At 41.3% G+C, this 27,194-nt stretch overlaps 1 protein-coding gene and 1 non-coding gene across 9 annotated transcripts in view; one reads left to right on the top strand and one right to left on the bottom strand.

Moving 5' to 3' along the window:
• Positions 1-1,109: 1,109 nt before the first annotated feature.
• Positions 1,110-27,194, top strand: part of Disp1 (dispatched RND transporter family member 1) — a 214,822-nt gene continuing 188,737 nt past the window's right edge. For 3 of the 8 annotated variants that reach the window (XM_029559001.1, XM_008823749.3, XM_029558999.1), the window contains exons 1-2: positions 1,110-1,175; positions 23,159-23,245. The gene's annotated coding sequence lies outside the window, so the exon portion shown is untranslated. Of the gene's footprint in view, positions 1,260-23,158; positions 23,246-27,194 lie in introns of all 8 variants that reach the window. The other 5 variants (XM_029559000.1, XM_017795769.2, XM_029558998.1 and 2 more) reach the window with 3 other exon arrangements.
• On the bottom strand, positions 11,283-11,389 carry LOC115068572. The gene has a single exon (XR_003847917.1). It is a non-coding gene; the product is annotated as a U6 spliceosomal RNA (small nuclear RNA).

Raw genomic sequence — 27,194 nt, 5'->3', positions numbered from 1 at the left:
CCTATTTCAGCCACTCCTGTAAAAAAGAAATTTTGGTGCGCTATAGGCAGAGTGCTTTCTATTACTTTCTAGTCCTCAGTTTCTAGTATACTCTCCCCTCCCCTCCCCGCTATCTCCAGCGACTCATGTATCCCAAGCTGGCTCAAACTGGTTATGAAGCTGAGGTTGACTCTAAACTCCTGATTCTCCTGCCTCTACCTTCTGAGTGCTAGAGATTACAGGTGTGCACCACTATGCCCAGTTTATGTGATGTTGGGTATCAAGCCCAGGGCCTTGTGCATGCTGGGTAAGCACTCTACCAATTGAGCTGCACACCCTGGGCCTCGGGTTCCAGTTTTTGATGACTAGGACAATCACCCATGGCAACCCCATGATTCATTATCTTGTCTATGCCCCTAAGGCGACCACTGATTCTGTTATATGAAGACTGAAGTCCAAATTTCTTGGTGTAAGAACAGGATCATCTGGCCTTGCTGAATTGACTATACCGTGGAAGTTGGTTCCTAGTAATCTGATCTGCAGGCTCTTGCCCTTCTTGCCTGCCCCTCAACGTATATTCATTCTGTAATTCAGTCTCAACTGAGGCATTCTTCGTGGGAGGCCTTCTTGCCCAGCTCTCTACCCTTAACCATTCCCTACTGCACTGCCATACCTCTGAACACAAGATGCTTTCGTTGCACTTGTTCGCTCATAACCCAGTGCTCCTGCACTAGACTGTCTGTTTTATTCTGTGCGGAGTTTAAGCTCCAAGGACATGGGCTAGCCCTCTATTCACTCCTTTATTGGCAGCACCCACAGACCTGTCTTGTTTCATGAGTGATGTGGAAGATAAACATCTGAATTAATGCGAGATACTCCCTTGCGTGATGAACCTGTTTTTGTTGATCTCGCCTTTTAGCTAGTGCGTGAGCCCAGAGGTCGGCGTCCAAGTCATCTACGGGGCTGAGCAAGGTGGACGCTGCGGCCAGTATTTGCAGATTGGATAACGGATGCACCCGGAGGTCCCGGAGCTTGAGGAGAAGCAGGCATCCAGGGGCTCCGGGGTGCAGTGGTGCGAGTATAGCGGGAGGCCCGGCTCGCCCGCCAGGGGCGGGACTTCCGGTCCCGCTCGGGAACGCCGTCCGCGCGGGGCGGAAGCGCGGCTCCGGGCCAGGCTCGGTGAGCCGGAGCTGGAGGTGAGTTCGGACCCCGGGCGCGCATCGTGTCCGTGGATGCTTCTTGGCGCTGTGTCGCCACCCGCCGCAGCTCGAGGGAACATGGTACGGGCCGCGGAGTCGGCGCTCGCCGTGCGGGCGGCGGGAGAGCCGAGACTCCGGGCAGGGGGACAGGGCTGGGGAGGCCGGACGCGCCACCGCGGGGTGACATCCTCCCGGGCACCGCGGCCTCCGCGGGGGTGTGTCCTCCTCCCCGAGGCTGGTCCCGCACGGTGGCGCGGGACGACCCAGCTGGGCTTCCCCGGAGGCTCCGGAGAGGATGGGAAGGACTGTCTGGACCGAACGAACCAGTTCCGGCGGGCGTGCAGAACTAGTGCTGTATTTGCGGTTTATACTGTTTCTCTTTTTAAAGTCTTCGCCCCTCCTCCAGGTGCTTTTGGAAAAATATTTTACAGTCCTAGGGGAAACTTGAACTCTCACCTAGGTCCAACCTAGGCTGCTGTTCTTTGTCAGACTGATGGGGCTTCAGATCTGTCTCTCCAGCAAGCCCACGGTTTTCCTTTGGACTCTTACCTTGTGGAGTTGAGGTGTTCTTTGTCATAGAATGAATAAATGGGTTTGGAAGGACGGTGGTGTCTGGAAAAGCTTGCGCCTTCAGCCTTTTTTGCCCCTTTACAACTTACTGTGTTCTTCCCAATGTGTCAGTGAACCAAATTTTTGCCGCGTACTGTGAAAGCCAGAACACAGTCCTTGATGTGTAACGTTGTTTTGTTTGTTGCAGGTGTTTCATATTTTAACAGTCAGGATTTTTAACTTTAGAAATTTTAGGTAACTTTGAAATTCTACTTGGTGGTCTGACTTGGATCATTTGAAACAAGCCAGAGAACAGTTTGTATTTGTTGGTACCCTGGCATCTCACTAACTTACTGTAAATTCTTGGTGGCCTTGAAGATCTGTGCTGGAGTGAGATACAGTTATAATAACCTTATGGTTAATGGCACAGCTGTTATTTACAAGTGTAGGGCCATGCCCAGCCTTAATTGGTGTTTTAACATGTAATTGAGGTCATTGAACACAGCCCTTTAAAGATACTGAGCTAACCCCTATATTGGGCTTTACATGTCTTAATTTCATTTCTTGAAGTAGACCTGCTACCTATCTGATAAGGCTTGATTTTGTTTTAGCATGCAATTTTGGTTTAAAGCCTGCATTCCACCCTCTTATCTTTGAGAGATAAAGCACTTAAGAACACAGGTGTTTACACTTTGTAGTTCATGGTTGGCGGAAGTGTTCATCCTTGAAACACAATACCTACTTCTGTGCAGGCTCCTAGCTACAGTACAGCTATGTTTGAAATTTGATTGCCCTGGGTTCGGGAAATCTTTGGAATGTTTACCTTTTGCTCTAATTGTTGAAAAAAAATTGCTTCGCTTTCCCTTTAGATAAATTCTTTGCATTGTTCTGTAGGATTTAGAAGTATTTCATAGCCACAAGGGAGAATGTTGGCTGAGATGCAGCAGACTGCTAGTTACCTGTATGTATAGATAGATGGACAATTTCTTTTTGTTTCTGCTGTAGTGAAATATTTCTTTCCTGTGCAGGAAGAAGTCCAATGCTAATCAAACAGCCTTCATGTTCAAGCACTTTGAATGCCCTGTTTTCTTAGTCACCAGTTTATAATATATCATGCAGTTTCCTATATTGAGTTCTTTGGTTCCATGCCCTCTGGCTACCAATTTTTATTATATGGTCCATTCTCACCTGCTTATCCTAGTTAGAAAGCCATTGCTGGCCATTTGATCCAATCCAGAGAACTGGATACCAGTGAGGAACACAGCTTTGGGGTGATACTAACCTGAGCCAGCAGAGGATGGATGAGGCAGAGCCAGTCCTCTTCTAGTTTCTGGCCTACTAAGTCTTTCTCTCTCAGACTGACCAAGATGATTTAATCCTCAGTGACTCAGGGGATTCAGAGAAGCCTGTTAAGAAGGGCTCATTCCATTATGCCGGTCCTAAGGAAAACAACTATTGAATATGCCAAAGTATTTGTAATTGAGATAGTCACTTTAATAGAAAAGTTCATGTGTAATTTGAGCCTTATTCTCAGAAAACTGCTTTGAAGTTGTCTATATTATTTTATGTGTCTGATGAAGGTAGTACATTGTCAGACTAATACATTTTAAAAGGTGGACATCATTCTATTCTGTTATTAAATATCCATTATTATTGAAATTCTAGATTTTATTAAAATTTAAGAGATATTTCTTGCTTCTATATTGTTTGGTAAACCAAAGCTCACACAATTTTTGTATGAACTCTCCATTGGACTGGTACTACTGATTTTTACACTGAAATGGGAACTTTTACATACACAGACACATACATACACATATATACATATGTGTGTCTTTTTGAGACAGGGTCTTCCTGTAGCCCCAGCTGTCCTGGAACTCACTCTGTAGACCAGGCTGGCCTTGAACTCTCAAGAGATCTGCCTGTCTCTGCCTTCCAAGTGCTAGGACTAAAGGCGTGTGCCACCATGCCTGGCTAAACATTTACACATTTTGTTAATTTTTACCTTCCTATCTTAGGAAGTCCAGTATTTCTCCTTGTCATGGTATATTTTGAGGTCTATTTTTTTCCTCATTTGTTAGTGATTATTTTTAGGTTTGTCTTCTACACTTACAATGCTACTTCTTTAAGCTTGTGTTGAGTCAGGACTGATTTGAGTCGATGATAGTGATTAATGATTAATGATTGTAGTGAGATAATAGCATTGTTAATGTATTGGCTGTTGTGTTGAAAATGCTAACTTAAAAATAGCTCTCTGAGCATTTCTTTAACGTGCTATTATACTTAAAGGGGTTAAAGATACAGGCATTTATCAACTCTGATTTACAAAAGTACTGGTTTGACTTTCACTATTTTAATGTGTCAGCTAGGGGTCTTCAGAGAAACAGAATGAATGCACATAGCATATGTGCATTATTATTTAAAGATTTATTTTAAGGGAGTTGGAGAAATGGCTCAGCACTTAAGAGTATTGCTGGGTAATCCTGAGGACCAGAGTTTTGATTCCAGCACCCACATGGCAAGCCAAGGTCTGTGAACGCTTGTAACCCCAGCTCCTGGGGGTGGGATGGGGGGTGGGAGTGGGGGTGCAGAGACAGGAGGATTGCTAGGGCTTGCTGGCTTCCAGCCTAGCTGTGAAAATGTGAGTCCCAGGTTCAGGGAGAGACCCTGCCTCAGAGGAATAGGTGGACAGTAATAGAGGAGGACACCTGATGCCCTCTTCTGGCCTTTGCATGTGGTGCATGTGCACCTGTACATGCAAGCATATAGCACATACACACAAACAATTCTTTTTACAAAAGATTTATTTTAAGAAACTGATTGAGGGGCTGGAGAGATGGCTCAGTGGTTAAGAACATTGGTTGTTCTTGCAGAAGACCCGGGTTCGAATCCCAGCACCCACATGGCAGCTAACAACTGTCCGTAACTCTAGTTCCAGGGGATCCCACAGCCTCTTCTGCAGGTATTGCATGACACGGGTGCACTTACCTTCATGCAGGCAATACACACATACACATAAAATAAAAATAATAAGTAAAATATTAAAAAAAGAAGAAACTGAGCAACTTCTACACCTAAGGCATATGGAACATAGAACAAGGGTAATGAAGACGACACTAATGAATCTCTCAGTTCTCATTAATGAAGATCCCTCATGCAGCAGAGGGCCAGGAACACAAAAGGTCACAAATGGCCAAAACATAGAGATTAAGAGTCTGGAGATTGCTGGTCCATGGACAGGATGCCTGTATTAAACTTCACCCACCCAGGGCTCAGAGACCATCTCTGAAGAGGGGATGGAAAGATTGTTAGAGCCAGGGAGGAGGTACATGACCATGTGGAAACAGAGTCCTACCAGCTCCTGGGACCCTGCTCCTATGGTTCCATAACAATGGTGTCAGTATATACAGGTCCCATTCAAACTCAGGCAGACAAAAAACCCAGCACAGAACTGGGGAAATAAACAGCAGACCCCAATCTTAGCTGAGGAAACACTGGCAGCTGATTACTGCTGGGCGAGGAAGAGCTGATCTTCCTAAAACAAGAGACTCTAGATAGGCTGACTAGACCTCAGTGGATGGATCTGCACGACTTGACACATTGGGCTTCATACAGATGACAGAGTATATGGGTTCCAGTTGTGGGGTTGTCGGAGCATGCCGGTGGAGACAGGGGTATAAAGATGATTAAGATTGAGATGTTCTGTATAAAATACACAATAATTTAGTAAAAACAAATTTTAAAAAACTGATTGATTCAATTGTAGGGAGGGGTAAGCACAATATTTGTAGGTTAGACTGGAAATTAGGGAAGGTGTTGATTCTGCAGTCTTGTTTTGTTACTGTTGTTGATATGTCCATTTGTGGCATGTAGTGAAGTGTACAACCCAAGGAGCTTGAAGAAATTTTACAAGTTAGTCACTGTATCATTCATGGAGTTATTCCACATGGCTGTAAGAAGAGGGATCACAAGCACCAAGGAAGTTACTTGAACTTACTGGAAAAGGTTGAGGGTAGAGAAACAGGTGCTAATGGAACCCAAAAGCTTTGTAAGCTGCATCAGGCAGGAATTTGGAAACCTCCCACAGAATTTTAAGGAGACTCTGGGGACATCATAGGATATCAATAGGTCTTTTGGAAGGTTGCCATGTTTTGGACATTGATTTGAGTTGAATCCTTGTAGTGAAAATAATGTCATTTGTTGATCACTTGTAGTCGCAGTACAGTAAGTAGAAACTTGGGCAAGTGCCTTCTGCCTTACCTGCAAAATAAGCATCATAGCACCTACTGTGCTTAATTTGTATAAGAAATATAAAATAGGTGTGCTTAACAAAATTCCTAGCTTGTAACAGTACTTAGTGAAGTATAGCATTCATTACACTGTAGCTTGCCTACAAATGAGGCAGTTACACACATTAACTTGGAGCACATGTGACAGTATATGTTGGGACTCTGGTTTGCTTTGCTTAGCGGGGGACTTGCTGGCTTCAGAGCAGAGGGTCTGTTCGGCAACAGAGTCAAACTCTGGGACCTGTGTCTTCCCAACAGGACGATCTATTTTAGAATTCAGATGGCTTTTATACATCCCAAGGAACTAGCAGTCACGTGGGATATGACAGTCACATACAAAGATTTAGGGTACAAAGAAACAAGACACTTAGTCTGTTATTTGATGCCAGAAGGATTCTTAAACTTTTACTGAAGGTTATCAATGCTCATCCAGTAATTTATTGGACAAAATCTTTTTTTTTTTTTTTTTTGAGCTTAAATAAGCATTGACTTTTGAGTGATAATGATTTTTATAAATGAATTAATATGGTATATGAGATAAAATTTCATATTTATAGACCTCAGTGTTGCAAATTATAATGTTTACTGTTTCAGAGTTTTACAGTTGAGAAGCTTTGGTAGTATATCTGCAGCAATATTTATTTTTAGTTACATTTTTTTTGGTGGCGCTAGGACTTGAACCCAATGTCTTGTCTGTGCTAGATACTGTGGTTTGCGTGTGAAATTAGCCCCACAGGCTCATGCATTTGAGCGCTTGGTCCCCAGCTGATGGTGTGGTTTTGGAGGTTGTAGGAACCTTGAGGAACCTAGAGGAAGTGGGTCACTGGGTCAGGTCTTGAGGTTTATATCCTGGGCTGGTGCGGCTCTTTGGTCACTGGGTCAGGTCTTGAGGTTTATTTCCTGGCCTGGCGCTGGCTCTTTGGCTCTCTGCTTTCTGTCTGTGGACATGTGAGGAGGTCAAGAGTCCAAGCAGATGCTTCCGCTCCTATGGAGTTACCACTGCCATTCTTTCCTGGCCACAATGGACTGTTTCCCTTCAAACTGTGATCCAGAGTAAATCTTTCCTTCCTTAAGTTGCTTTTGTCAAGTATTTTTGTCATAGCAATGAAAAAATAGCCAGTACACCAGGCAGATGTTGTACGACTGAGTTACACTCCAGCCTCCTTCTGTAGTGTTTGCCTTTCCGGGGGATGTGTTGGTAGTTGTTGCCTGTGAGTAGTACATTTATCATCTTTATGCTTCCTGTTCTTTGTTGTCCACCTTCCTGCAGTTTCCTCTCATTCCTGCACAGGGACTTTCGCCATTCTATCATGGCGCTCTCTCGTCTCCCATGTGCCACGTGTATTAAAGTCAGGCATTTCTTTGGTCCCTTAATCCCCCCTCTCCCAAATCTCTATCTCGTTCTGGTTAGCTTGTTTGTATTGTGTGATTAAATAAATTTCAGAGTAAAATGTAAAAAATATAGAATGACTGATAGAGTTAATCCCAAGGTGCATATATACATACACATGTATGTATATATATATATATATACATTTTAAACTGAAGCATATAAAACTCGAAAAACATGAATTTAACACTTTGCAGGTGATTTAGCATGCATATGCTCACCGTGCTGTTACAGAGTCTCTTTTAAAGAGACTCAAGATTTAAGAGAACACATTTCTTCCCTGTAGGAGTTGAGAAGACAATGGGAGAGCAATGGGAGCAGAAAGGACCCTTTTCAACTTAACTTGCACTTTTCCCTACCAGGGCATTAATAACCCCCCACACCTATTATGCATTGTTTTATGTAAATTCTCCCCTTGTGAAATATTAGTTGTAATTTATTATCTCCTCACTGGCCATAAGGTAAATGATCCTAATTTCTGTTGTCAAGGTGCACATTCTTCCATGAAACTTACAATTTTACTTTGTTTTCAGAACTGTGATACGTTTTGTTGGATAGGATGAAGTTTCAAACGTCACTAGTAACTATGACTCTCCTGTTGAAAATGTTTCTAATAGTAGTTGTTTCTATTAATTACTGATGTGTTTTGTCTCTTGGTCTTCACAGCAGTTCTTTTTTTTTCTTAAAAAATTATTATTATTTTTATTTTATGCGTATGAGTGTATTGCCTGCATGTATATGAGTGTACCCGTGTTATGCAATGCCGCGCAAATCAGAAGAGCGTTTCGAATTCCTCTGGAACTGGAATTAAGGACAGTTCGTAGCTGCCATGTGGGTGCTGGGAATCAAACCAGGGTTCTCCGCATAACTTAACTGCCGAGCCATCTCTCTAGCCCCCTTCACAGCAGTTCTTATAGAAGGTGGATAGTTGTACTGCATCTTTGGAGAGATTAAGTACTTTGTCTGATTTAGTGTTACTGTGTATAATGGGGCCTATTTTAAAACTCCCAAAATACAGTGTTTTCTTTTATATTTTAAAAGCATGTTAAATATTTTGGTGTTTGTACCTAAAGTACATTTTAGAGAGTTTGCAGCATGTTGGGTGTAGGGATTTTGTTTTGTCTGTACACACTTAGAAATGTTTTATTCCATGTGCTTCACATTAAATTTTGTTAGATGCAGTCAGTTTATTATTGATTAATTTTTCCGAGGAAGCTACCACAGTTCACATGGTACCTAGGATAGTTGAAAGTTGTGTATACTTTGGAAATATTTGCTGTGTGGATAAGAGCAAAAAGTGAGGTGGGTGTTAAGGCAGGGGGACTAGTCACATAAAATTCATTTTTATTGGATTATGAGGCAGGAACATTTTTCATAGCATGCTGTAGGGCAGGGCTAAAATCCAAACTTTGATTAAAATCACCCCACCTTTTTTTTAACTTTGTTTTATAGCCACAAGTTATTGCCAGCTGAAAGGGATAATGGAGGGTAATAATGAGTTCATTTCCATCTACTGGAAAACATTTTTACACAGTTTTACTCATTTTAAACCTAGATGAAAAGGTCACTTTGAAATGAAGAGTAAATTTGTGGCCACTGAGTAAGTGGCTATTAGCCCACAGTCCTGGGAGCTTGTGCAGGTGATGCTGATGGTTGTTGATACAGTTAGGTTTCTTCTCAAATAGTTTCTCCTGAGGGTGGAGGTGGAAGGGTGGGGCATCACTGAAAATCCAAGTGTCAGCTGCTTTCCTTTATAGTCTCAGTTCTTAGGTTTTAGCTATGGGTGGTAGGTTCCCAGACACTGTTCAGGCTTCTTATATTGTGAGGGTCAAACGCTTTGATTGAGCTATTCTGTAATATATACATGTGTGAAAACACCACAAACATAAGTTTTTGCCAATACCCCCATCCCCACCCCCAGAGCCTCATGTGTTGGATAAGCACCCCACTACTGAGCTATAGCTGCAGCCCTTATTTATTAAATTAACAATTTTTAAAAGGGCCAAATGTAACTTCAAAATTGAGGATTACTTGCAGTACTTATTGTACTTTCTGGAACCTGAGAGAACTAAGGCTTTGTTGTTGTTTTGATTTTTTGAGACCTGTGTAGATCTGGCTGGCCTAAAACTCTTAAGTAGACCAGATCGGCCTCCAACTCAGAGATCCCCCTCTTTGCCTCCTGAAGGCTGGAATTAAAGGCACCACCACACCGGCTAAACTAAGGCATTTTGAATTCCTTATGTCTAGTGCTGTCACCCTGTCCCTTTTCCCTCCCACCAGCAAGTAAGATGTGTGAGGGGAAGATTGGGGTACTGAGCTTACCAGATAGTTGATTTTGTTTCTTTTTTACTGTACTGTGATTGATTAATCCAGATGGCTTCCCTTTTCCATAGTTTTGGCAGCAGTGTAGTGGAGGAATATGTCCCTTAATACTATAACCTAATTGTTAGTGATTTGAATCTGTACTTCACTAAATAGGAAGCTTTCCAATGTTTTTAAAAAAAATTAGTTTTTGGTTGTTACTGGCTTCAAGGCTTTTGTATTTGCTGAATGCTGTGGGATAGGTATTAGTTTTATCTCCTGTCAGAGAGAGGGCAACTTGAATATCATCTATTAACCACGATTTAGGTACTTTTTTGACATTCTAATTGTCTTATAAAGATTTTAGCCTTAATTATAAAACTACTAATAATTATTAACTATTTAGTGTCTGCTAATCGCTAAATGCTTTACATATGTTGTATCTAATTTAATCTTCACTTCAGTGCTATTAAGAGTCATTACACCAATTTTACAGATATGGAAACTGAGGTTTATGGAAGCTAAATAGTGTGTACTACTTACACAGTAATTATTGGAGCTGGGATTTGAATCCAGGCAACCAAAATTCAGGCATTTAGCTCTTAACACCTCTGCTTTTCCTCAAGCAATACCTTCTGTTTTATACATAGCACAGCTGTACTTAAGATTTCCTTATAAAATTCCTCCATGCCATTTTCTATTAGGATCTGTGTGTGCAGGCAGGACTTTCCATTTCTATTGTAATGAAACTTCCTTCTGTGGTGTTAGTGGTTGCCAGGGAGTTTCTTGCAAAACATATGTAGATTTTAGCATTTTTACTCCAGGTGAGAGGATTTCGTCGCTTGGAGGACTGTTTGTGCTCTCAGGTTGGCAGGAGGTAGCCTTTTCTTCCACTAGATAGCCACAGTTGCACACTTTTCTCGGGATCATATTTTCTGGGGGAGCTTGTTTTAGGTGCATCAGAAGTTAATTTTTACTCTACAGGTACATACAGACAGTAGAGTTGTGCAAGTATCTTCTGAAGTAGAGAAAAAAAAATCAATTTAAAATTGACCTTGAGAATGTAAAGAGGTTACAAAGACTGTTGAATTAGAAGTTTTCGTGATTTTGTCATTAGAGTCAACTTTTGCACACAGTTTCTGGGAAATACTTGACTTACTGTGCTTTAACTGAATACTTCAAGTTTTAGAGCTCAATTTCTAACTCTAGAAAATAGTCATCAGGGACTTAGAAGATGGCCCAGCAGGTAAAGGCACTTGTTGCACAGCCTGATGGCCTGAAATTTAATCTTAAGCCCGACTCCAAGAAAGGGGGAAGGAGAGAACTGACTCTAGAGTTGTTCTCTGGCCTTTGCTGAGTCCAGTAGCACATGTGCCCACACATCATGTGCACAGAGAACATGCGTACAGAGGACTCACCCACACATCACGCGCACAGAGAACAGAAGATTCAGATAATCTTCCTATGTTACTTCTCTTGTCTTATATTTTGGGATTACAACCTTATTTTATTTTATTTTTTTAAGTTTATGTTCCATTAGTTTAAATCCATGAGGCGTACAGCATCACTCGGATTAAAAATATGGAACGCTTCACGAATTTGCGTGTCATCCTTGCACAGGGGCCATCCTAATCTTCTCTGTATCATTCCAGTTTTAGTATATGTGCGGCTGAAGTGAGCACTACATCCTTATTCTTAATTTTGATGAATTTTAATAAGCTGAAGTGAGTTCATTAAGGTGACACATTAATTAGGGGAGAGGGTTTAGTTGGCTGCCGCATAGAATAATGAGTTCTTTCTTATATATAGTATTAATCTTTGGATCTTGCTATAGAAGGGGCATTTATGTCATGCTGAACTTAATCTTCTGAGTAAATATTTTAAGATTGACTTATTTTTATTTTTTACCATGTGTGTTTGCCTGCATTTACATATGTGTACCACATGCATGCCTGGTGCCTGCAGAGACCAGAAGGGGGAGTCACATCCCCCGGAACTGGAGTTGCATGTGATTATGAGCTGCTGGGAATTGAACCCAGGCCCTCTGCAAGAGCAGCAAGTTCTCTTTCCCATGGAGCCATCTCTCCAGTCCTTACTGTAAACACTTAAGCATAGTTTTGGAACAAGTAATAAACCTGAGGTGCTATACTTAAGATAATTTTGTTTAGGAGCTTCTCAGTCCTGAATAGTGAACATACAGAGTCAGAAAGGCTTATATAATTGAATTCTATGTAATAGTTGTGATATTAAACATTAAAAGTTTGATTAGAAACCTAAAACATTAATCATCTTCAAACGTACTTCAGTGTCATAAATGAAGAGGACGATATACGTGTGCAATTTCATGCCATGTGTGGTACTAGGTACAGTGTACTTGCACGCTAATATAGACTTGAGTGTAAACACTTGGTAGTGTTACCCCCTTTGTAAAGGTGAAAAAATGAATTTTACAAGTATCTGCCTTAGAGCTGTTCCTATAATCCCAGCACTTGGGAGGCAGAGGCAAGGAGGATCAAGGTCATCATTGACTACATAGCCCATGGGTTACATGAGACACGGTCTCAAAAGAACAACAAAAAATGTATATGTGGTTAGAAGTAATACATGAGGAACTGGGCTTTCAGCATAGGACTATCTGACTCTAATGTCTGAATTCTTTCACATTACATGCCTCCTTTTGAAACTTTTATGTGTATTAGTGTATGGCCTGCTTATGTAAGTGCACCATTGTCATACAGTGCCCAAGGAGGTCAGAAGATGACATCAGATCCCCTGGAACTGGAGTTATGGATGGTGGTTAGCCACCATGCAGGTGCTGGGAACTGAACCCAGGTCCTCTACAAGAGCAGCCAGTGCTCTTAACTGCTGAGCCATCTCTCCAGCCTCCTTCTTGTCCCTCCCCTCCCCTCCCCTCCCCTCCCCTCCCTTCTCTCTTTTATTCTCCTTCAACTCTACTAGAAGTTTTCTGTTCCTCCCTCTCCCAGCCTCCCCTTTCTTACTCTGGAAATGTCAATGTTCATTACATTTAAATGTAAAGACTATCTTTATTCCTCATTATAAGGGCCAAACTCCAATGCCAGGAAAGAAGGGTCAGAAGAGGCTGGAAACTGAAGAGAATTCAAGGACAGATAAGACATTTTATTCACTTCTGGTGAAGATTGCCACGCAGACTGGTAGGTAGGCTGATGCTGGCACACACTGGCCACATAGTCATGCATGCAGAATGGCACATAGGCTGCACAAGCACACAGGGAGATAGACACAGCAGGCTGCTGAAGGACATGGCACTGGCCTCTGACCTTAAGGCCATATCTATACAACATTACACAAAAGTAGCATTCTCCCAGGAATAGTTATATAACAGATTACATCACTGTTTACTTTTGGGTTTTCCAGACATTGGGTGTCAACCAGCCTGCTTTTGTGCAGCGCCTTAGCCCCCCGTATCCGATGTTAGCCATCTTGGCCCATGCTGGATATCCATATCAGCTTCATGTTGTCCGAGCATAAACTGGCTCTTTCAGCCCTTTGTTCCTCTACACTCATGAACAGTAAGATCAGCTTCCTATGACTCAACTATTTTTATATTTTGGTTATCAGATATAAGACACATTGCTTTTGAATTTATTCCCTTGTGGAGCTTTCTGTGGGATGGTTTCTTTTCTGGCTCTTCATCTAGTGTAGGCCCTTAAAATTTGCCTTCTTTTACCAATTTCCTGCAGCCTCACTACCCATCAAATTCTTACCTCCAGGACTGTGCAGATTCCTCTAGAGCTGTTGGCTCTAGAATCAACTCACTTCTGTAGATTTGTTCATTCCATTCTGTTCTTTGTTTTTGTTTTCTCTCTATGAAGTCCTGGCTAGCCTGAAACTTGCTGTGTTAAAGAGGCTGGAATTGAACTTGGAGTAATCCTCCTGCCTCTGCCTCTTTGTCAGCAGTGGCAGAGACAGAGGCACAGATTCACACTGTTGCCTTCTACATCTCGAAGTTCCCTTGAATCTTTAGTCTTTCAGAAATCTCAGCCAGATAATGAGGTTAGCTTCTCTGGGTGTTGCACCTCTACTTGGGGCAATTCTCTTAGAGCCAAAAGAGTGGCGTAGGACATGGGTGTATCAGACCTTAACAATGATAGCCTTCTGGACAAGCTGTGACTGGTGATCTGATATGTGAATAGGCTATGGTGACTAGGGGATTTTAATCTTTAGTCCCAGTGGCACTTATCAAACATTATGTGGGCCTTTGGTCAGAAACTCAAAGAAAAGAAACCAAGGTAACATATAAGCCAAGAGTAGAGCAGAGCAGCTAAGTGCCAGTCGGGGGACCTCATCAACGTGTACAGGTGGATCCTGGACAAGCTCCTAGGAGAGAGTGGGAAAGCTTGTTTATTCCTTACTCATGCATGAGGGTCCCAGAAGGCAACAAAGGCTTCTAGATTCTCTGGGGCCCTGAACTGATGAGGATTAAGTAGGCAGTTTTACATCATCATTTATAGTTAGCACCTGGGCCCTATGTTTCTTTTCATGATGGGCCATGTTATTTCAGGAAATTCCTTCCTAAATTCATTTGGCCAACATAGCCTACAAAGTAGATATCCCAGGCATGGGTTTGGACATCTGCCACGTTCTGATCTGTAGGTAGGCTAATTAGGCTAGGACCCAGTCAAATGGTCATTTTAATTAGATATCACCAGAAGTTTAGATTTTGGACACGTTTGATCTACACTTTTCTTGGACTAATTGGACCAGGTACCTCATTAAACCATTTGGTGAACTTTCTATTCTTTTAGTTTTACATTTTTATCAACAGTCAGACATAGTGGAAAGCATCACAGAGCTTCAAGACTACAGAGTAACAGGACATCTCAGGGAAGTGAGAACACCACAGAACAATAAAACATCTCTGAGCATCCCAGGTGACATTTCAAGGTGTCCACCCAGTAAGTAAGACAAAGGAAACTTCAAGTGGCCTAAGCTTACAGGGACATTATATAAGAATACAGTGTTACAAGAATATAACTTTTCCTTACCAGTAGTGGGGGGCAGAGGCACAGCTCTCATTTTCTCCTTTGCAACTTAAGGAGTTGCTTTAATCCTTTAGGGACCTCAACTCAAGTAAAACCATATCCATGACTTCTAAGCAGAAAAGAATTTCAGATTGAGCCAGTATGAAATAGAGTGGGGTTTATTAAAAATAAAAAGGCACTTAGGGGAGGAATGAAGCACACTTGAGAGTGTGGGTGTGGGCTTCTCGAGTCGCCCCTCAAGTATCCTAGCTATGACAGTCTATAGGCTTTTAGAAGCTTTTGAATTTCATTGTTCAGCAGGTTTCTAGAGACCCTCCTCTCTTCCTCTCTTCCCTCTTTCCAATAATTGAAATTATAGCATGGCCCTGGAGATGCCCTCAATGGGACTACATTCAGAAGAGATAATCAAGAGCCACAGGTTAGCACAAGTTGCTTTAGGTTATGACTTTCATTGTAAGGGGATTTCTGGTGTGCTTGCTAGAAAAGTACAGCTTTGTATATAGCTGGGATTGGAGAAGGACCTTAAGCAAATGCTGTGGATTATGTTGGAATTCTTGATTCTCAACTGAGATGAGGCCTCAACCAGTTTCCAAGGTGAGTGGCTCATTTTCTTCCCAGGTCCCTATAATTTTCCCTGTCTTTTAATCTTCTCTCATCCTGAGTGCTGGGATTACAGGCGTTTGCCACTAGATTTGTGCTTTCTCATGAGTTCTGACCTTAGTATTAGAATATTTCTTGTACTTTATTTCTGGCCCACCATACACTTTAAAAATATTTAACTCAACATTGAAAAATTTTGACAATTTCACACACGTTTATAATGTATTTTTGCCCTTTTCACCCCCTAGTACTCTCCTCCCTCTCCTGTTCCTGCTGAACCCCTCCCCAGCAAGTTTTCTTCTTACTTTTGTGTCCTTTGTTTTTCTGTGACCAACTGAGACTGAGTTTAATTTGGATTGCTTGCTTGAGCCTGAGTGAGGGGTTATTTACTGGAGCATAGGCAACTTTTTAATGGCTATACCACTGAAAAGAAAGACTTCTTCCTCAGCAGCCATTAACTGCCAGTCGTTCTGCAAGGAGGGATGGGGCCTCATGGGTCTCTCTCCTGTCTACAATGGCATGTTGACAATTAGGTGTTATGAAGGTTACCACAGCTGCTGTGAGTTCATGAGTACAGTGTTCTGATCATGCCCAGAAGACAGTGTTTCAGAGCACCCCTCACCATCTTTAGGCTCTTATATCTTTCTGTTCCCTCCTATATGACTTTCCCTAAATCTTGGCAGGGGTAATAGAGATGTCCCGTTTAGTGCTGAGCTCTCCTCAGGGAACGTAGCAGAACCGGGGTAGAAAGAATATTAATGCAGCTCTCAGTTCTCACCAGTGAAGCTTCCTCATGTAACAGATGGTGATTAACCCAGAAAGCCACAACTGGCCAAAGTGCAGAGAATAAGAGACCACAGAGTCTGGGTAGGACACCTATATCAAACCTCTGCTACTCAGAGCTCAGGGACCATTGTGGAAGGTGGGGGGTTGGGGTGGTGGAAAGGTTGTAAGAGCCAGGAGAGGTAGATGACTGCAAGGAAACAGTTTTCCATGGGGCTGGGAAGTTGGTTATACGAACTTAACAGCAATGTTTATGTCATGCACAAGACCCATGTAAGCTCAAACCAGATAAAAACTCAGCATAGGACTTGGGGAAATGGTAAGAAGCCCCAACCTTAGCTGAGGAACTCTTGGCAACTGATAACTACTGGTAGAGGGAGAGTTGGTTTTCTTTAAGGGAGTGATGCTAAATAGGTTGACTTGGCTCCAGTGGATGGACTCACACCAAGAGGCATTTGGTGATAGAAATGTGGTTTGATAAGCTTTAACATATATACAGAATGCATGATATCTGATGGAGGGGATATGGGAGGGTGCAGGTAGGGAAGGGGATCTAAATACCATCAAAGTATATTATATGAAATTCACAAAAATCCCTCCCCCCAAATAGACCAAAAAAATGTTGAGCCCTCAAAAGTCACTTACTCTCAGCACTGTGACCAGTCATGAGCCTCTGCACTAACCATTGCCCATTCACACAGAAGCTTCTCTTGACTTAATCTCTGAGACCAGCATTAGTCTTTGGTTATAAACATAAATATTTAGAAAGCAGTTTTACACCATGTCTGTTTACCAAAATAGCAGTAGTAGGGTCCCCCCCAGGGCCTATGATCTCCCCAGTCCCCCTCCCCAGGTCCTATGATCTCCCCAGCCCCCTCCCCAGGGCCTATGATCTCCACAGCCTCCCTCCGCAGGGCCCATGATCTCCCCAGCCCCCCTTCCCAGGGCCTATGATCTCCCCAGCCCCCCTCCTCCAGGGCCTGTGGTCTACCCCCGCCCCCAGGGTGATCTCCCCAGCCCCCTCCCCCAGGGCCTATGATCTTCTCAGCCATGGGTTTTTGACCAGGTTTACAGTAGGCATGAATTCTCTTCTATGGACTGGGCCTTACTTACATCCAAGTAGAAAGTGGTTGGTTACCCCCATAACAGTCATGCCACTCTGGTAACAGTGGGCACATCTTGCTTGGTAGGCTGGTATTGTAACTTGTAAGTTTAAGAACTAGATAAGAGTATTGGTGGCTTTTCTTTCCCAGCAGCCGTGTAGCACCTTCTGGAACTCTGAAAGCGAGCCAGCAGAGGGGAAGCCTGCAGCTCAGTTCCAGTTTGATTTCTGTATGTCCTGCAATCAACGTTTGTAGTATCTTTAGCAATAGAATCTTGCCCTCTAATTCTGATGGACAGTGGAGAACAGTGGCAATGGCCTGTATTATTTTGGGGGCCTCTGGAGCCTCTCTGGTCAACAACTCAGAGAGGTGTCCCGTTCCTGGGACTGTAACCTAGCATTTTCTAGGTGGTCTCCAGCCATGCATCCACATTGCCAGAAACAAGGCCACATTGTCATTTGGTTACTTGGAGTAGTTTGCATTGAGCTAGGGTGGTGGAGTGGTGGTGTGTGAAAGGACTTTTGATTTGTTTTAGTCTAGAATTCTTAGTAACTGGCAAACCTTTTTCATTGCGAATCATAAAAAAATAAACATTTGCTGAAAAAGAAACTCCAAATGACTTCCAAAAAAACCTTTGAAAACTTCCCTGTTCGGAGCCTTGACTGGTTGCTTTATTGAGGAAGACAAAGGAAAAAGTCCAAGAACAAACCTTTTAATGGGATTTGAAGTATTGTTTTCCCCATACCTTACTCTAAGGTTGCAGGCTTCAGTGATGACTTGTTTTGTGCCTGGGATGCTGTGTTCTAAAGCTCAGGTAGGAGCAAGTGCTCTGAGAAGATTTATGACATTAAGGCTAAAATTACCATGAACATGTCAAAACTCATTTGTATTGGAATTATGCAAAGTGTGTTGTAAGGATTTAACTTCTTAATGAAGCTTTCAAAAGGTAACCTTACTTCATAAATTTTCTATAAATGGGATTTTTTAATGTGTTCTGGAGGCATTTTTAGGCTCAAAAATAGTTTTCCTATTTTATAAAAAACTTGTACAAGAAGTTTCCATTCACTTTTCAGTGAGAAGATGGCTACCAAAAAGTGTGTAGGATAGTAGTGCTGTGCTTGCTGCGCAGCTTGTGCGCCTGAACCACACTCAGCTGCCTGTTCTCCCGAAGTAACGAAAAATAAAATAGTGCCTGTACTATTTTTTTTCTCATTTAGCAATAAATTTAGGAGGACATCCTGGAGTAGAAAACGACCACAGCAGTGTTTTTGACTCACTTTTTCTGTGTAATGTTGTAATATTACATATAGGATTACTGTGCTTACTAACCATTGGAAAAAGTAACATTTCATAGCAGGTGATATTAATTTGGTGTTTGGGGCCATAGTTTCCCATTCTGATAGAAAAGATGAACATTTGAAGGGACAGTGGCTGTTGGGCACATGGTGATGTGGCTCAGGGCTGGGTCCGTCCATTTGCACAGCCCGTGTGAGTACCAGTTGCCGCTTCCTGACGTTTCCTCAGATGGCCTGTGTGACTTGGAGTTTATCACTCATTTGATCTTCAAGCCTTGCAAGCCACATAACTTATCCATGAAATGAAGCCATTGTTTGAGAAAACCATTTGTAAATAGATGTAAGTTTTCTTTAGGTCACTGCTGTGAAAAGAATATTATGTAACTTGGGTATGGGCTATTGGAACTCCCCCTTTCTTCTTTCTCATTCTGACTTCTTTAAAATGAATTTCAGGGCAAAGATTTCTGCAGTGCATTTTGGTTGGTCTTCCCTGCAGGGTCCCTACCACCAACAGTTAACCTTAGAGCTGAAGCTACTAGTCCTTACATTTTACTTATATAAGATCAAATACCATACAAGACATTTGATGGCTGTCTTTCAGAGATGACAGCATTTGCGAGATTGTAACTTCTGCATTTTGTTTATTTCTGGTTATTTTCCTTTTGCTTTAGGGTTAGGTTAGGCTACTCACTATAGAATGGTGTCTAAGTTTGTGAAGAACTTAACAAAATTGTTATAGTGCACATGGATTTGGATGCTTAGCATGTTCTCAAACAAGTCCTTTCTTTTTATTGCACAATACTAATTGTCTAGAACCTTACTATGCTAACCTTTGTGCTAATGTGAAATGTTCTTGTGAGAATTTCAGCATTATGAAATAGTACACTTTTAGTGCTATACAGTTTGTCATTTCTTTGTATGCAGACATATGTGAAATCATTAATTAAAGCTCAGCATATAATGACATAAAATGGGAGATTATTTCAGAGGTAATGCGGTGGAATGGGGACTTGGTGTTTGACCACACCACATAAAGACAAGATGGATGCTTATTTGTTATTGCTATTGATTTCCTAATCAGAAAACAGTGAGGAAAGATGCTGGTTAGGCAGAAGTAGAGTGTGGATCATAGAGTATTGTAAATGCATTAACTGTATATACTAAAAGTCTGTTGCTGAATGTCAGTGTTCTACTGGCTCTGGTCAGAGAGATACTACCACAGGCCAGAAATATTGGAGAAATTATGGAAGAATGGCCTAGGCTAGATAGGGTTTGAGGAGGCACAGAAGTATAGGGGATGGTGTGACCAGAAGGTGGGTCTCAGAAAAGGCTCAAGATTGCAGAATGTGTTTGAGGGGCCAGTTTGGTTGTAATGTGTGGGATACCTGTTAGAAAGTGGGGAAAGATAAGAAGCAGGGCATGTAAGGCAGTGAGTACCATCCTGAAGATGCTAGTGATTGCGTAGTGAACACGTAGCACAGTAAGTACTATCTTGGGAAAATGTTAGTGATTGTGAAGTAGTGAAGTGATTGATTATTCATTTGACATCCTAGTGAGAACTGATTGTTTTCTAGGTACCAAACTAGGCAGAATAATATAGCAGTAAAATATAGATCCTAGGGGCCCTAAACTGGTATATTTACATCCCAGTTTACTGCTTGATGGTGTAATGACTTTGTATAAACTTCCCCTCCCCTTCTGTCCCCTCTCTTCCTCTCCCCCTTCCCTCCCCTCCTCTTCTTGGAGACAAGGTCTTCCTGTAGCCCCACCTGGCCTGGAACTCGCTATGTAGACCAGGCTGGCCTCAATCTCACAGAGATCCACCTGCCTCTGCCTCCCAAGTGCTGGGATTAAGTGTGTGTGCTACCACATTTGGCTATATAAATTTTTTAATGCTTGCTGGTAGGTCTAGATCTGTCTGTGATGATTCAGATTACCAAATTTCAAATTACTAAATTTAGTTTTATCAAATTTTCTAATGTCTAAAATCTAAGAAGCTATTCTAAGACTTTTTAGCTTTGATTACTGATCATAGGATATGTAGAAAATCTTTATCATCACTAACAAACTTTTGTATTTCATGAAGCTTTTTTTTTCTCCACTTAGCTGAGGGATTGGCCATAGTTTAGCGTAGAGCATGAAGTTCCGTGTTCAACATGTGTCACAAAAAGGAAGTTTTTTGGTTGAGATTGTTTAAAAAAAATGCAGGATAGTTTTAGCTAACTCAGTTTCTTTTGGATACTGTTTAATTTTAAGTTAAATTTAAAAGAATGTAAACATTTTAAGTTCAAATTTAACTTAAAATCTAAAAGCACCCCAGAGAACTCACAGTATGAACAACTTTGTATCCATGTGACTGGAGGATGGCATGGGGGCATTGTGAGTTTTGTGTTTGACAGCTTTACACAGACAACATGGAGTGAGGAGTGATTTCTGCACACAAGTTGGAGACTGTTTATGGTTCCTGTTAATTTTCTAATCAGAAGAGAATTAGGAAAGCATGCAGGTAGGCAGAAGTAGAGTTTCTACACCTTATTCTAGGTTGGGAGTGGGCTATGTCCTTGATGGTCTGTAAGAGTAGATTGTGTTGCTATGGGTCTGACTCAGGACCTTAAGCATCAAACACTACCAATTGAACTCTATCCCTAGCCTGAGAATAGACTTTAGTGAACAGATATAATCATAATCTCATAGAAGCTGGTGTTAGTGTGGCAGGAGTGTGAGCATAAGTAGGTATTTGGAATGATTCTACTTTTTTCAGGGACATTTGTGTGTGTTCTGCTCTTGATTTGATGGCATTTACTATGTGAGCACCCCATAGCTACCCTCTAGTATACCCTTCTTGATGATTACCATAAACTGTCTTCTGATCTCTGATACTACTGACAGTGTAGCGACTCATTCAAACTCTGTTGTAAGATGGGGAATGTGGGAATGGGGCTTGGCCTGAGGAGGAGTAGGAAAGGCTTGACTGCTGCCAGGCTTCCTGTAGGATTTTTGTCTCTTTAGTTGTTGACTTTCCTTATATAACCATTGCTTTGCCATCACTGTGTGAACCTGCGCCATGGTGTATGGATTCTGAGGTGTGCTTTTCAGAGGTTATGAATTCAGCTGTAAATTCAGTTGACAGAAACTAGACTCATTTTTCTTCAGATACTTTGGGTACAGTAGCTCTAGAGCCAAAAAGCTTGGGCTTGAAGTTTGGTTTTCTCTTATTACTTGTGCCACTCTGGGCAGGAAATACAGTTTTTCTTAGTTGTTTTCCCATTAGGAAAGGGAGAATATTCATTCTGTTATAAGTTGTTGGAGTGAGATTTAAAAGGAGATGCTAGGGAATCATTTGCTAAAATTCCAAAGGGCTATTTATGTCAGATGTGGTTGATAAACGGACTGGAGGCAGGTAGTGTGTCACTGTCATTTGAGGTTCAGGTCAAGTATCTATTTTCCAAGGTGGTTGAGACTAGACTGCTCTAGATTTTGGAGGGCTTTTTTTTTTTTTCAATCTTGTAATGTTTGCATAGACTTTATCAGTGGAGCATCTTAAACCCCGAATTCCAAATTCCCCATTGTAACACCTCTTGAGTCCTTCACCTGTACCTACAAAGCTAAGGCACAGCTCCCGAAGTTGGAAGCTGTGTGAGAACAGGACCTTGTCTGGATTGTACCCCATGTTTCTGTAGAATCAATCATGCTTATTTCAATCTATGTCTAAGTTTAAAAACTTTTGAGAGGTCTTTCTTTTTCTATTATTTTTTCCTTAGGAGTTTTATTATCCCTTCTCTGTCCTTGGAAACATGGTATAGGTACAGTACCCTGTCCTGTGCTGGTTATAGAAGCCAGCTCTTGGGGTCTGGTCTCTGGAAGTAAAGAAGTAACAGGTCAACAGTGGAGTTCTTTTACCCGGGGTAGCTATGAATGTAGCCTGACACAAAATTATAAACTTACTTAAAACATTATGAGATTGTTTTGTGACCTTTTTTGGGGGGGGGGGGATGACTCAATTATGCTGTTCTCCAGAGTGAACTTTGTAGAAGAAAATGTTTTGTCACAGCGTCAAAGGTTACATGCACCTTATTCTACATAAAGGGGCATACATAAGGTCTTACGTTTAGACATTCTGACACAGCCAGGCAATGTACACAAAGCCTTCTCATGGAAGAAATGCAGGCAACAAGCTTTCAAAATGGTACTCTGTTGATGTTTCTATGAATATAAGTCAGTGGTTGTATGGTTGACAGGTGATGAATAAAACTTTATATTTAATTCTTTTCAGTAGGTTAAAAATATCCTTCAGATTAGTTTTCCTAAAAGAGCTATTTGACTTTATTACACATGAACTACTTATATTGGGCAAGGTGTCCAACTTTGTTTGGATATTTTTGCCATTTGCAAAGTAGATATATTACTTACCTTGCAGAACCATTTTGAGGACAGGAAATGATACATGCAGCATACCTAGTACAGTGCTGGATGTATAATGGGGTTCAACTAATGAGGGTATTGCTTTTGATCTGGGCTCATTGTATAACTCTTTGAGTATCATTTGAGAGTAAGTTCCACTGGTGTGGTATGAGCATTCCAAATGCCAGTCATATGGGCTTCAGTATTTCTTTTAAAACTAAATTTAGGTTATATTTTTCTTTCAGAGATTTCCGAGAATGAAGACCCATCTTGATTGTTGAATTATATGCAATAATTCCTATATCAACTGTCAGCAACTTGATTAGAAAAAGGTAATTTCAAATTTAAAAATGGCTGCTTATCTTTTAATTTTACTTGGGTTATGTTTGTTTCCTTAACATCGATAATTGATAGTCCTTTTGAACTAAATTGGAGCCATTCAGACTATAAGGCATACCTGTCATAACACAGTCACTCTTTAGGTGAGTGTATGTGTATACATGCATGTGAGTATGTGTATTTGTGGGCGTGAAGGTGGGGGTATGGCCAGAGGACATCCTCTGGTGTTATTTCTCTGTACCACCAACTTTCTTTTGAGACAAGGTCTCTCATTGTATTGGAAGTCTCTAAACCGGCCAGGTCAAATGGCTAGTGAGTCCCAGGGATCCCATTTTAGTCTCTGCAGTATTGGGATTACAAGCATGTGCCACCATGTGTGGCTTTTAAAATATGGGTTCTGGGGATCAAACTCAAGTCCTTGTGCTTATAAGGTAAACACTGAGCTATCTGCAGTCCACCTATTCAGTCTTTATTGGAAGTTTTTTTTTGTCTTTTGTTCAAAAAGTTTGATAATATAGTTGATAGTGTGAACACTACCACTGTGCTATGTAATATGGGTACAGTGGGTAAAGATTGCACTCAAACAATTAGTGTGCTATATGTTATGGATAAAGTTAGTAAGTTAGTACCTTGCAAATATTTAAAAGTTTTTCCCAAATGATTATCAGTGTACAGTTTGAATCACTTAGTGACAAGGATATTTTCTGAGAAATCTATCAGTGGATCATTTTGTGGCATGAGCGTCATAGAATGTATTTACACACACCTAGAAGACATAACTACTACAGAGCTAGTTATATGGTATATACATAGATGGTATAAGCTTTTGTGCCTAAGGCCACGATGAATAAAACAACATGAGATTTAACTCAAGCACGAGACAGTGGTGCAGATGAGACCCCGTATGAAGTTGCCGATGGTGGAGCATGGTCCTGCTTTGCAGTGAGCTTCTTTAACAGAAGTAAAATAGAGAAATTCTAGTATAACAAATACATCAACTTGTAACACAACCCTTTGTTGTCATCAGGTATGAACTGTTGCAGTATGTTGAGCTGTTTCTATGTTATGTCATATGCCTGGAAGTACAGACGTGTTCATGCCGCATCAGCACAAGCTCATTGCCTGCATTGTGCTGTTGCTGCACCCTGTGAGGCCACTAAGCAATAGGAATTTTTCAGTTCCATTATCATCTTAACTCAGTTCCATTATCTTATGAGACCAACATGGTATATGTGGGCTGTTGTTGACTAAAGTGTCATTTTGTGCACATTAAAGTTTTCTGTTTAGCAACGGAAAGCTCAAGTATTTGGAGTAAGCTCAGTGAGGAGTTTAGTACTCACTGGGAAGAAGATGGGCTAGCTAGAAATTGTGTGCAGTGAATTTTTATTTCACGTAGGCAACTTTTGCATCTATTTAAAAATTGAGCTTACCCAAGTAGATTTCTTAGATTTTGTTTTGGTTGCTTGGTTTGGCTTTTGAGATAGGGTCTCACTTCATAGTCCATACTGCCCTTGAATTCGAATGATCCTCCTGCCTTAGCTTCCTAGGGCTGGGATTTCAGGTGTGAGCCTCCATGCCTGGCTTTAGATCTCTATTTCTATACTTAGTGTAGTAGGATAAATACAGCTTGTTGTAGACTGAAGGATTTGACTCCTGGTGTAGAAAGAGTAGGGTGTTCCATTTTCTGGAGACAAACTTGGTACGAGATCTTTCAGTAAGCCTGAAGATAAAAATGAGAAAAAAAAATCAGGCTTAAATTCTTTTATTCTGACTGGATGGGGTTGTAGGCACCCATAATCCCAGTACTTGGGAGGCTGAGGCAGGTGCATAACTAGATTTTAGAAGTGCTCATATAGAGAAAATGTGGCTATGAAGTTTCTTCCTTTAGCCTTACGTGTCCTGAAGATAGCATTAACTTGCAGTCTTCATAAATAGATGTAGAAATATAGGCCTAGGGTTTAGGGCCCACTTAGAACCTAGTGTTGTTACCATTTAGAAGAAAAAAATATTTTAACCTTGTGACTTCTGGGAATGACTAGAATTGTGGCAAGATAACTTCTTTCACTAGTAGGAGAGGAAAATAAAGAGGTGACTTGAACGAGGATCAGGAACCTAGGAGCTCTGCTTGGCCTTTCTTTTAATAACCAGCTGTGGGGCCTTATTGCGACTTAATCTTTGAGTTTTATTTTCCCTGTAAAATGAGAGAGAATGAAATATCAAGGGTCTTTTCCACCTAGAAGAGATCTCTATAATAAACAGTACTAATGAGGGCATGCAGGCCTATTTGGTTAGGACCAGTCCATTTGTGTCACATTTAGCAGTGTAAATAGTAGATCACATCACGTGTATCTGTGTATGTCTGCCTCTCCATATCTGTTCCTATAGCCATTTAGAATAATTCAAGTGATACAACATGAGATCCAGAGACAGGAGATGGAATTGAGTCTTGGATTTGACTGTGTGGCCTTAGACAACTAACTGATTCTCTGTACTAGGGAAAATAATACCTACAATGTGACAGATTGCAATTCTTTTGAGTAATAGAATCTCAATCTTCCTCAAATTTTATCTGGCCCGTGACTACCCAGCTACAACTCTGCCTCCCAGGTAGAAGCAGGTAGTTTGGGCCCTCTAAGTTAGGGTCACGGCTACAAGAGGAGGAGATGGGGGCAGCTTTTTGGGTCATCTTTAAGAAAAAGCTGGTTGTCCTAGATATCTTCCTTTTCTTTTTCTCTTTGGCTGAGAAATGACCAGAGCTGAAGCAGCAGCCTTAGATCCAGTGATGGGCACTACTCTGTGAAGATGGCAGAACCAACTAGTTTATATAGTCTGTTCTCTGGAACAGAGCAGTGTGTTCATCCCAGATTACCCATTTACCTTCCAACGGTTATGTGAGACAGAAATAAATGTGTATCGTATTTCTTTACTGTAGCTGATTAGTTGGCTTAGTGGCCTAAAATCACAAACCTTAAAGAGTTGTGAAGACTAGAGATAATGAAGTGCAGCCTTCAGTGTGTGACGCCACAGGCACTGTATCCGTGCTGGCTACCCTTTGTGAATGCTCCTTTCTACTTGATGTGAGTGGGGCACAGTGCTAGTGAAATCATGAAGATGGTTTCTGATATGAGTTGATTTAGGAAAAATATAAATAAAGATTTCTTAAAATTTTGAAAATGATTTAAAATAGCTAGCAATAACCAGTCAGAGAACAGAATTTTTATAGTGTCATTCATAATAGTAACCAAAAATATAACTAACCTAGAATAAAATAATGAGATTGACAAGAAAATACCTTGAGAAACAATTGATATTGAAGACAGAGGATGACATGACATGTAGCTTGTGCTACTTAATGCTATCTTTCTCACAAACCCTGGTTTACAGAAGTCGAAGTAACAAAGTCACGTGTCCAGTGCCAGCAGTGGTATCCTGGCCCACCCTTTGTTGTCTGTGTGTCGTCCTTAGAGGAAAATGGTGTGAGACCCTCTTAGCAGATTCTTTTGGTATTTACCTCAGTATTTCACATTAACTGTGATCTGCTGTTTAGTAATTTTCCCATTTTAGTATCTTTTTCTCCGTTTCTTTTTTTCTTTGATCTTTTTGAAATAAGTTCTCCGTGGAGCCCCAGCTGACCTGGAAGTCACTGTGTAGACCAGGGTGGCATTGTTCTCACAAAGATCCACCTGCCTCTGCCTCCTGAGTGCTGGGATTAAAGGCCTGTGCCACCACACCTGGCTCCATTTTAGTATCTTCTGACTTACTAGTAAGGAAAAGAGGGTTCAACTCATTTTTTTTGAAGAATTATTTTTTTAATTATTTAAAACAAATTTAATAACTACGTGGTTAGAAGAAGCATTTCACTACAGCTTTAACATATTCAGTAACACACTCCAGAGCAAGAGTACATCTCTTTCACAAGTGGGTGCAAGTTTCTAGGTTCAA

Source organism: Nannospalax galili, unplaced genomic scaffold, assembly GCF_000622305.1.
Source record: "Nannospalax galili isolate Female #2095 unplaced genomic scaffold, S.galili_v1.0 scaffold368, whole genome shotgun sequence".
Taxonomy (NCBI): Eukaryota; Metazoa; Chordata; class Mammalia; order Rodentia; family Spalacidae; genus Nannospalax; species Nannospalax galili.
This window is presented reverse-complemented; position numbering and strand designations above follow the sequence as displayed.